The sequence below is a fragment of the Sylvia atricapilla genome, chromosome 3, assembly GCF_009819655.1.
Source record: "Sylvia atricapilla isolate bSylAtr1 chromosome 3, bSylAtr1.pri, whole genome shotgun sequence".
Taxonomy (NCBI): domain Eukaryota; kingdom Metazoa; phylum Chordata; class Aves; order Passeriformes; family Sylviidae; genus Sylvia; species Sylvia atricapilla.
Genome location: NC_089142.1, coordinates 9924033 through 9934426, shown reverse-complemented (window position 1 = coordinate 9934426; position 10394 = coordinate 9924033). Strand labels below are relative to the sequence as shown.

Here is a 10394-nt window from a genome sequence, read left to right as displayed (position 1 = left end):
ACACAGAAAAGACTGTTAGTTCTTTCACTGTTAGCAGTAATTTCTAATAATTTCAGCATTAATCCCACAATGGATCAGCTACTTACATTTTTTAAAAAATTGAGGTATCAGAAAGGGAAAAATATGTTTAGAAAATTAAGGATGTTGCATACCATTAAGTACACTTAGAAGAACATACCTAGAGCAACCTGAACCAATTGTGATTATTTTTGAGGATTCATGGATGACTGTACAAATCTAAGAAAAATCGATCTCGACATACTGTAAAAGCAGCAATTAGAAGACCAGGAAGGTCAATTTTCAGCCATTAATTAAAATAATTTAAAAACATAGAGAAAACTAATTAAAATATTAAAAGGTGAATTCTGTAGGTACATCAAAAAGAACTCACGTCAAGGCCTTTAAATTTTCTTTTTGGACATGAATGCCAGCCTCCTGGATACAGGGACTGCAGAAATAGTCCTTGCAAGATGTCCTGACAGTGCCACTACTTTTTATAAAAAATCTAGAGAGGTAGAATTTAGGCAAAACACCCATAATATTCTTTCTCTTCACCTGATTGAAAACCCTACTCTAAGCACATCTATCAATAAAGGTATTTATTGCTATTTGAAGACAGGCACTATAAATACAATATTTATCTTCTGCGTGTATAACATCAGGAGGTAAGGGTTGAAATCAATGTGATCTTGGGAGAGGAAACAGTCAAACAGGTCAGTACTCTTGAAAGACAATTTGCAACAGTTCATGTGGAATCCAGGCATCTGGGACAGTTGGAGTGAATTGCCCTCCAGAGATCTCTGTGTCTCTGCTTTGCTATTAAGTGGAGCCTTGGAAACTGCATAGATAAAATGCTTATTTTTCAAATGCCTTTTGTAAGGTAAGATGAACTCCAGTACAGAAGAACTGAAATGCAGATACAGAGTGGAGAATATTTGTGGTTGGGCAACCGTTCAGCAGGAAAGATCTCAGAGGTACTTCAGATCTCAAACTCATGATGAGTCAAACTTGGTGTTTTGCAGAAGAAAAAAATTTCATTCTGGGATATATTAAGATGATTGTTCCATAAAAGTCATTGAGTATTTATTCAGGCCTTCTCAGAATTGACAAGGCCACATCTTGTATCCCATGCCCCGTTTTGGAGGGATAGCAGAAAGAATCCATAAGGGAGGGCTTCAGAAAATATAACCCATTGATATTCCCCTCACCTTACAGCTGTACACTCCTTTAGTACAAAAACCTTCTGTCAGCTGCATGATTCACTTAATAAAATATTACTGGATATTAAAGTGTTCTAGTAAAATAATTTATGTAACAGAGAAAACTGGTGTTTGAGCTGTGGAAATCAGTTGTAAAGAGGCAACCTTGGCTTCCCTACACAGGAAAACTTCCTCCAAAGGCTATATTTACCCTGTTTGAAAACTATCTGGCTGACTCCAGAGCAGATCACTCCAGCTCGGGGAAAAGTCTGTGTATGCAGATGTTGCAGATAGAGATGAGATCAAATTCCTGTTTCATGTTCTCATAAATGTGAAGAATGAGGCAGAGGCTGCAGCTCTCTAGATCTGTCAAACTGGCATCTCTTGCCATCATTACACTTACAATCACTGTTCAAAACTATTTATTCCAGGGTGTGAATTCTGGGGTTGAAAACAGAATTGCAGGAGTGCTCAGTGGTGCATCCAAATCTACTCACGGCAACAATGAGCAGTCTCACAGCTGGGCCCTTGGTGGGGTCAGCCTAAGGCCAGGGGTATGATCTGTCCAAAATTCTCCATTCATCCTGCTAGGAAAAAAAAGAGGGAACAAGACAACTAAACAAGGTAAGGTTTTTAGTATCCCAAATAGAGTTCAGCATGTGGACTGTTGCCTGTGCTGGAAAAGTTAAAGAGAAAAGCAGCCACTGAGAGGAGGTTGCCTGATGCTGATGACATTACATATGTCATCTTGAGGAGCTGATGAGGGAATATTCATCGTCTTGACACATTAAAAAATGTTGAACACTTTTAGATGTGAAATACTAGAATTGGGTAGGAATCTGACCAGAAGTCATAGTTTGGGCTTGTTTGGATTTCTTCCAAGTAGGATTTCAAAATTTTGCAATCAAAGTAAAGAACCTTTGAAACATCTCTCTCAACACAGCAATGGTAGGCATTCCCTCTGTGAGGCACAACCACCATTAAAAGCACTAGAATTTTGAATTATTCATTAATTATCTCACAAAAGCTGCAGAGGATACACACTGTGCCAGCTCATCAGCTGGTGTAAATCGATATAAACCCAGTGTCTCCCACGTGAAGCCCACTAAAAGCACTAAGAGTCATTTTACTGACATTTCTGCAGTACAGATTTGTTTATTTTATAGAGCCAAAATACTGGCTAAATGAAATGTTTGTGTAGGATGTAAAGCCAGAGATGAAGTGCTGGTCTGTGGCTTTTAGCTCCTCTTTTTCTCACCAACATTTAGGACACAATGGAGAAGGTCTGGAATCACATTTTGGGGCTGATCTTTCTCCATTGATGCAGGGTGCTGGAGATCTTCACTTGTTCCCCGGCCAGCCTGGGCTTTGACAGGTCTCTGCACATTGTGAGAAGCCACAGAGCTTTGGGAGTTCAACCTTCTCCTTTCCCTCTGCTCTCCCAGGCATATAAGGTATTTTGCCTTTCAGATGAGCTCTTTATATTTCAGAGCACAAGCCTTCAAAATAGGCAGAGCTTTTTCCTCTAAAAAGAGAAATAAGTAAACAAGTGTCTGCACAAAAATTTCCATGCATTTCTTTCTCCCAAAATCCTGCTAGCTGAACACCCAAAGCCGAAACACATAAAAATAGAAATATGTGTAGAGATAAACTAACTAATTTCTGATTCTTGAAGGCATTTAGTCATATGCCAGATTCAAAATGCAAGAAATTACTGTATTCTTTACATTTTTAAAGGCAAAACCTGCATTTGAAACACAGACATTTAACCAAGAATTAGTAGGAAACTTGAAATGAGCGTATTAGGAGACTGCTAGGTACATAGTGGAGTTTAATCCTCATCTAAATCTAAAACATGTCTCCACCCTTAAACTGAATTATTCTCATTTTACACCCTGGGTCACAATTTTAATGTAATCAATATGCAAAGTTAGCAACTCCTCCATGGATGTAGACCAGTTTCCCACACATCAGTTGCCCTTTTCTGAAGCTTTTCCCACACATCAGTTGCCCTTTTCTGAAGCTTTTTCAGTTGGGCTGACCTTTCTACTCGAACATAAGCTCTTATATATTTAAATATTCATATTGTACAGGCTTCTATAAACAAATATTTTCAATGTAATACTTGTCAAAGATGTAAGAACATAAGTTCAATATTTTATAAAACAGCTGTTCTTTTAACACTGTGCTTTATACACTTCAGGCATTTAACAGAACATTCAGTAGTAGCCAAAGAAAAGAAAAGAAAAATAGTTAATATTCACTTTCTGTTGCCACAGACTTGTACAACATAAATTTTCAGTCTTATGGGAAGCTTTTTCAACAGCTTTTTTTTTTTTAGCTAATAGTTAATGGCAATGATTTTTACAGATCTCTCAATAACATTGCATTTCCTGGAGTGCAAGTAGATAAATTAAATGGCAAAAGATGAACTGATTAAAAATTTGTGGCTATGGATGTGATAATAAGGATAACAAATGTAAAAGTTGACCTGGTTTTGTCCTTCGTTTTTCATGACGTTTTATAGTGACCTGTCTTTCTCCCTGGGATGTAGGAGCTGCAATTGTTTTAAACGTTTCTGTATAAATTTTTGTGCTTCATCACAGAAATATGCAACCATCATTTTAGAAGCCCATGACCCCAGCAACAAGAGGCTATAGAATTGAATATTACCTGACCCGAAAATGAGAGAAGGTCTATGGCAGACCCTGAGTGCTGATTGTTACCAGAAGGAGGGAAGTGTAGCTCTGTGGAAACGCTCAGCATCACACGGACAAAAGCACACCTTGAAATTACCCACCCTGTTGCATCTTGGTTGACCTTTTTCTATGTTCTTTTCTTTCATTTTCTTGTTTAGGATGTCGGCCTAAAGCAAATCAAGCATCAACATGAGCATATCCAAATTTAGATTAACTACTGAGTATCAGCTGAAAAGAAAATTTTCTTTCATTATGTTTATTTCAATTTCATGTCATGGAGAGTGACAATAAATTCACAATCAATCATGAAAGATTCATAGGTTTTCATTACTTTCTTCAGTATTGTTAACTCAAACCATATCTTCCAGAAACGTGGCCAAGGTTCATTTCTTACACCATGGGAGCTGAAGTATCTGTCTTGGCCCTTGGTCACTAACTTGTGTCCCTAAGGCCTGAAGTCACTGGAGCAGGAATGATCAAATCTTTACACAGACTGCCCTCTTGTCATGAATAGTTTAAGGACAGTTTGATCCTCTTTCATCAGTTTGTAACTTGACACAAGCCATCAGCTGGGGAAAGCAGAGCTCTTGCCACTTTCAGGCCGTGCCCTGCCACACGTCACCCACATTACACGTGGGCAAAGGAGCCATCTGCTGAGAGACACAGCTGGAGTAATTTGTGATTAGTGAACTAACCGTGCAAAGGAATATGAAGTTCAAAAGCCTTAGAGACACTGGTAAATATTTCCCCCACCCACCCTATCTTGTTCATTACTGAAAATCCATGAGAACTGTCTGACTGGAATGCTTTGGTTTGAAGCCTGATTGAATCTTGGACAAGATGCTGCATAAAAAGCATTTTCTTCCAGCAACCTACCAATCATACTAACAGTTGTTCATTTCAGATTTATCACTTCTCTTTAGAAGTGAAAAACTCTCGTTACAGCTTCCAACCCTAAGAAAATCTGCCAAAGTTAAAATATATAGAGAAGATAATTAGAATTGAAGGAAATGAATTTTGGTTTTAATGAATTTTGATCATGCATATATATGTATGTTTCCATACAGTTCTTTCCATTTTATTGACATCAACCTTTGCACGAGAGCAAATAGCAATCTCGTATTTTAATTGTTCTTCTTCTTCATTAGATCAGTTATAGGAGTCACAATTCCTAAGAGATTCATAAATAAAATAGCAGTTTATAACCTTAGTGCTGATAGCTTGCCAGATAAGGCTGCAAGAAAGGATACCAATTGTCTACCAGTGCTATATTTCATATGGTTTTGACTATCTTACCTCTGTAAAATTTCATATATTAATGATGGCATTCTCAAATTTGTTTTAGATGGAAGAAAAAAGTTGATGACCATTTTCAATTGCAGGTTCAAATATAATCTTTACAAGCTTTTTTAAAATTGAAAAACTAGTAAAACTGATTATACCCTTGCTTACTCCAAAGTCTAAATTGAAGGAGTTTAGTTATAAAGTTAAAAATGTGGAACAAGATTATCAGATTTCATAAAACATGAATTGGTACAACCCATTAAATGTTAGACTGTAAAGATTTCCCTTCAGCTGTAAAGAAACCTTCACTTCACTTAAAACTGGTGAAAACTCCTATTTCTTTCTGCGTGTAGAGACGGACATTGACATTTCCACTGAGATTTTGTTTTTTTATGAGAAATATACGCTGATTAGGCAGTGAAGTGGAACTGGGGGTTTGGGACATTATCAAACTACCATGAGACATTAGCTACTTTCCAGGCATGACTCATTTAAAGGTAGGCAAAAGCGTAAAAGTAATGATTTCAAAATCAGACTCTGAAACCCAGCCTTAATTTGGACACTCAGAGAAGTGTCCTGCTATTACAAAACACTGCAGGCACTTCAGCTCCCTCTCATTTTCATAAACAGCAACTGTTATTTTTTTTTCAAAGTAAAACTCATGGAAAGTCCACTTTCAGAAAACACAACTGCTAAACAGGACAAAGGAAATCATTCCAGCTTCCTGATTCTCTCAGGAAAATATCTGTTTTGACGCCATCACCCCCCAAATGGAGAAGAAATAGAGACTCTATAAAACCTTGTTATTAGCTTATTAGTATTGCTTTCCTTGGAAAGTCCTCTGATAGTATAGTGATGGTTACATCACCTTAACCAAGATGTAACCAAGCAGATCTTTGTGTGACCTGAAGTGACCAATTCCCAAGATAATAGCCTCTCAGAGCTACAATTTGGGTTACTTTACTTTGTTTACTGAGGTAGCATTTCAGTAAGATTTTCCAAAGGGAAAAGAGCTATTTTAGCACGCAAAGTGTTTTGGGCTAGGCTCATAATTACCTCATCCAACACAGATACAAAAGCAGCTATGATGAGAAGTTTCATAATACTCCTTGCACATAACTGCATTTTTTTTTTTTAGTTGCCATACTCTGTATTTTACTCAAATACCCCAAAATTCTGAGAATTCCCCTTTCTTGTAGATGGGTTCATTTCATGACTTCATTTTTAGAGGGCATCAAGGTAATTTTGAGAAATTGTGTGATCTTGTAATCTCCTTGGTAACAAGAAGTCTCTTTAACACATGAAAGTCATGTTGGCTCTCAAACTCCTCTAATTAAAAAAAAAAAAAAAAAAAAAAAAAAAAAAAAGAGAGAGCAGGAGGGTTTGAGCATCACCTGCAACCAAGTATTGAGCAAACCAGGCTATTTCTCTCTACTGTGTTACTATCTACAGCCTGAAGTACTGTCATGCACAGCTCTGAGCCTAAGAGAGAAGTTAGTTTCTCTCCCCAACAAGTGATAAAATCATCCTGAGACTCACAGCATCAAATAAGGGGAGATGGAACCAATTCTAACCTTTAAGTGCATTCTACAGAGGGCCCAACTTCCTTTTTGCAGGACTACCAGTGAGGAAGAGAGCCCTTTGTTCCATTGCCCCAGCCTCAGCTATCTAGATAGAGGCAATGAAAATCAGACTTCAAGCTTTTATTAGTAAATCATCTGACTGCTGGACCTTTCCTCTAAAGAAACGGGTTCAGTACTTAAAAGAAATTCCCCCATGTTTTCTAATCACTTGCAGCAACTAAAAATTGAAGATCATTATAAACATCAGGCTTGGCAGCATACTAAAATCTCTTTCCCCTCTAATATAGCTCATGCTGGAGCCTGATCCATTGGCTTCTATTCTGGGTGGTGAAAGAAGGTAGTCACCAGGGTACTATTAAAACCAGAATTTCTTCAAGATATTTGCATCACTTAAATAAATCATAAAAAAGGAAGAAGCAGTATTTACTGTGCTATTAAGGTAAACAAAAATAGCAACCCACAGGTAATTATGAAACAGATTGAGTCTGGCAGGTGAGTTCCAGCAGTCTGGTTTTGATTTCCAAACAAGGGATTAGAGCCAAGCTATAGACCTGCCATAATAAATTAACTATATTCCCATACTTGCATGCCTTGTTTCTGTTAAGTTCTATTTGCATTTTACATTAGCAGCATTTGGCACTCTGATGTAGAAACAGGACTTCTCTTTTCTTAATCATCTCTGACCCTGCAGTTGGTTTTATGCTGGACAACATCCACTGCACAGCAAACAGTGTGGGGTCATCCTGCTAGCCCATACCCGTGAGCACTGAGCCTGGGACCTGGCATCCACATTTAGTTCAGGAGAAACAGAGAAGATACACTTATGTTTTTAGAGGAAATGGCTCATCAGTGAAATAAAGAGTCCCATGAGCAGGAACTACAGGGGGGAAAATATAATAAAAAACACCGCAGAAATATGATGATGGGACCAAAAGCTGGCACCACTTAAGTGAACTGAACACAAAGAGTCAAAGAGAAAGGGTTGGAGGAAGTTTGTGGAACACATTTTAAAGACGAATCCATTGGATTTTATTTTCTACTGCAGTCTTGAGTATAAGCTGGGCAGGTCTTTTCAAGGCATGATCTCAGTGGTGACACTGGCACTAAAGTCTGGCTCTGCTGCAATCCACATCTGGTACAGCCTGCATGGCCCAGCACCCTTCAAACAGCCTTCCCTCTGGTGTGCCCACCCTACAGGCTGCCTGAGCTCCACTCTGCATCTGCTTCTGGTGCCCTTGTGCCACTGCCTAGGTTTAAATACAGGCAGGGCAGGTGTGAGCATGACCACAGCCCAGCAAATACGCTCCAAAGTGCCAGAGGGGCTTCCCAAAATAGGACTTACAGACTTGGAATAATGCTGTGCCCTCACAAGTGACCCTCACTGACCCTTGGGCAGGCTTTATTTGTGCATTAGCTCTGAGTGCAGTAGGTGGGAACACAGTCTAACCCTGAGTCTTGTGCAAAACAGCAGCACTGAGAGGAAATGCAAACTCTTGGATAGTGAGTATCCCAAACCAAAAGCAGGAGCAAAGAAAAGGAGTTCCGCTGAGACTTACCCTTTCAACAGATAGCACTGTGCTGAAAAGCCTGTTGCAACTTAATGTACATCTCCTTTGATTCCTTTTGCCTAGAACAAAATCCATGAACAAGAACCAGGAGGCTAAAATCTGATAAATGACAGAAGTGAACTACTACTGCCAATTTTCAGTATTAGAACAATAAAATAAAAACAAAGAAATGGAGCTTTTAAGATAAATTTAAGTTTTACTACAGATTCACATTTTAATGGATAAACTAGGCTTTTCTGAAGACACTGCCAAACATTTCATTAGACTTCTAGTTTCAGTGCTGTTCTTTTCAATACAGAAGCGCCTGAATTCAAAATTGTCCTTTAAAATATGCTTCTTGTGTAAGCTCTTGTTTTGATCAACAACTGACTGTGTCCCATGCAAAATTCTTGTTTTGGAAAACAGGCAGAATTTGGAGAAACAAAATGTCATACCTGTAAAATTTTCTAACATACAGAACTTAGAGCAAGATCAAATGACAAACCCCTGTAGGATGTTTTTTAAAATACTCACAAAGATCACTTTCAAAGACTCCTTATTCACAAAATCTCCTACTCCCACTTCTTTTTCAGTGACTGCTGCACCCACAAAGCCCCTGGCTGACTGTGGTAGATCTGAGCAGTGTGTCAGGCTGCCCATCATGCTTGGCAACACTGTCCTACTTTCCACAACCTCCCACCTTGCTGTTTGCATCCATCTACCCTGTCTTGTGCAACACCTAGGCTGCAAACGCTCTGAGACACGGAGCATTTCTTCTGCTCAGTGTTTCTACTGCCTCGAGCGCTGTGGGCTGCCAATTACACCTCCTAGGTGACATGATACAAATAGAGACTGCGGTCAGAGCTGTATTTTCATCAAAAATACATGTCATGCTCCTACTGGATATGAAAGATGAGAGATAGAACTTATTAAATCAATGCCAAAAATATGTTCTTTACTACCTAAAAACAGAATGATGACCTTACTTTATTAAACCATTTGCCACTTCATTCCATTTAATAGAGCAAGCTATGACCAAACAAAAATATTTTTAAGATATTAATTTTTTAAAAATTTAAAAATAACAACATGAGTTAAATTATTCCACCTGACATAAACTGGTACAGGTTGCTTATCATCTTCATTAACTTTGTGGACTAAGATGAAACTAAGCACATTTCGTCTTTGTGCCTGAGAATATTTATGTTTGAGGAACAAAATATGAATCATGTTAATTTTCCTTGTAAAATACAAAGTACTGTGTTAATACATTATCTCTACTTAGCAGTTAAAGGAGTGGTAAATAAAAACAAGCAATATAGCAGCAAATTGTTCCCCATGAGAGGAAAGAGAAATCTTCTTTCCAGAATGGAGCTCTGTGCTAGCACTATCTCTGGAACTCAGCAGTGACAACAGAATAAGGACTGGAAATCCACAGTGCTTCATCAAAGAAAGTTTCCTCCTCCCTGGAATTAATAGAGAAAATTCCAGATATTCCAGTGCAGTGTAGATGACTAAGAGAGAAAGCTTTTGCTTTCTCGTGCTAACAGTGAACGTAGAATAAGGAACATTATCATCTCTGCCTTGCAAATAAAAATAAATTAGTTTTGTTGCAACACATTTTGCTAGTGTGATCTAATGTCAAAGGAAAGATGGCTTGGATGCCCAGAAAGGTAACAGAAATAATCAGAGTCACAACAGCTAAAGCTGTTGAACAGGATAAGGAGGTAGAACTTTATCTGTGTTTAATCTTCAAATGTTTAACACCAGGAAAATGTGCCATATGATAAATACCTTACCTCTGATAACTGTGAGGTTCTTTTGCATGTCCCTCTGATGCACCTGGTGCTGATCAGACTCAGCGTCTGATGAGCTGAAGTGACCATGGGGCTGAGCCACAAGAGGCACTGTGCTCCCATTTAGAAGCCAGAGCTGTGGAGATCTCATCCCCCAAAAATGTGCACCAAGCACAGCAGTCACCTGTTCATGCTCCCACCACTGAACACAAGCTTACTGTGGATGACCAGCTTAGAGATATGAGCTCCCACCCACCCAGCTCCTTGCTCAGGTGCAGGTGTGCAC

At 38.6% G+C, this 10394-nt stretch overlaps 1 long non-coding RNA gene across 1 annotated transcript; it reads right to left on the bottom strand.

Moving 5' to 3' along the window:
• Positions 1 to 7355: 7355 nt before the first annotated feature.
• Positions 7356 to 10177, bottom strand: LOC136358370 (uncharacterized). Its single transcript, XR_010743064.1, has 3 exons — positions 10112 to 10177; positions 8322 to 8392; positions 7356 to 7642 (listed from the first exon to the last, which is right to left on the bottom strand). It is a non-coding gene; the product is annotated as an uncharacterized lncRNA (long non-coding RNA).
• Positions 10178 to 10394: the final 217 nt, after the last annotated feature.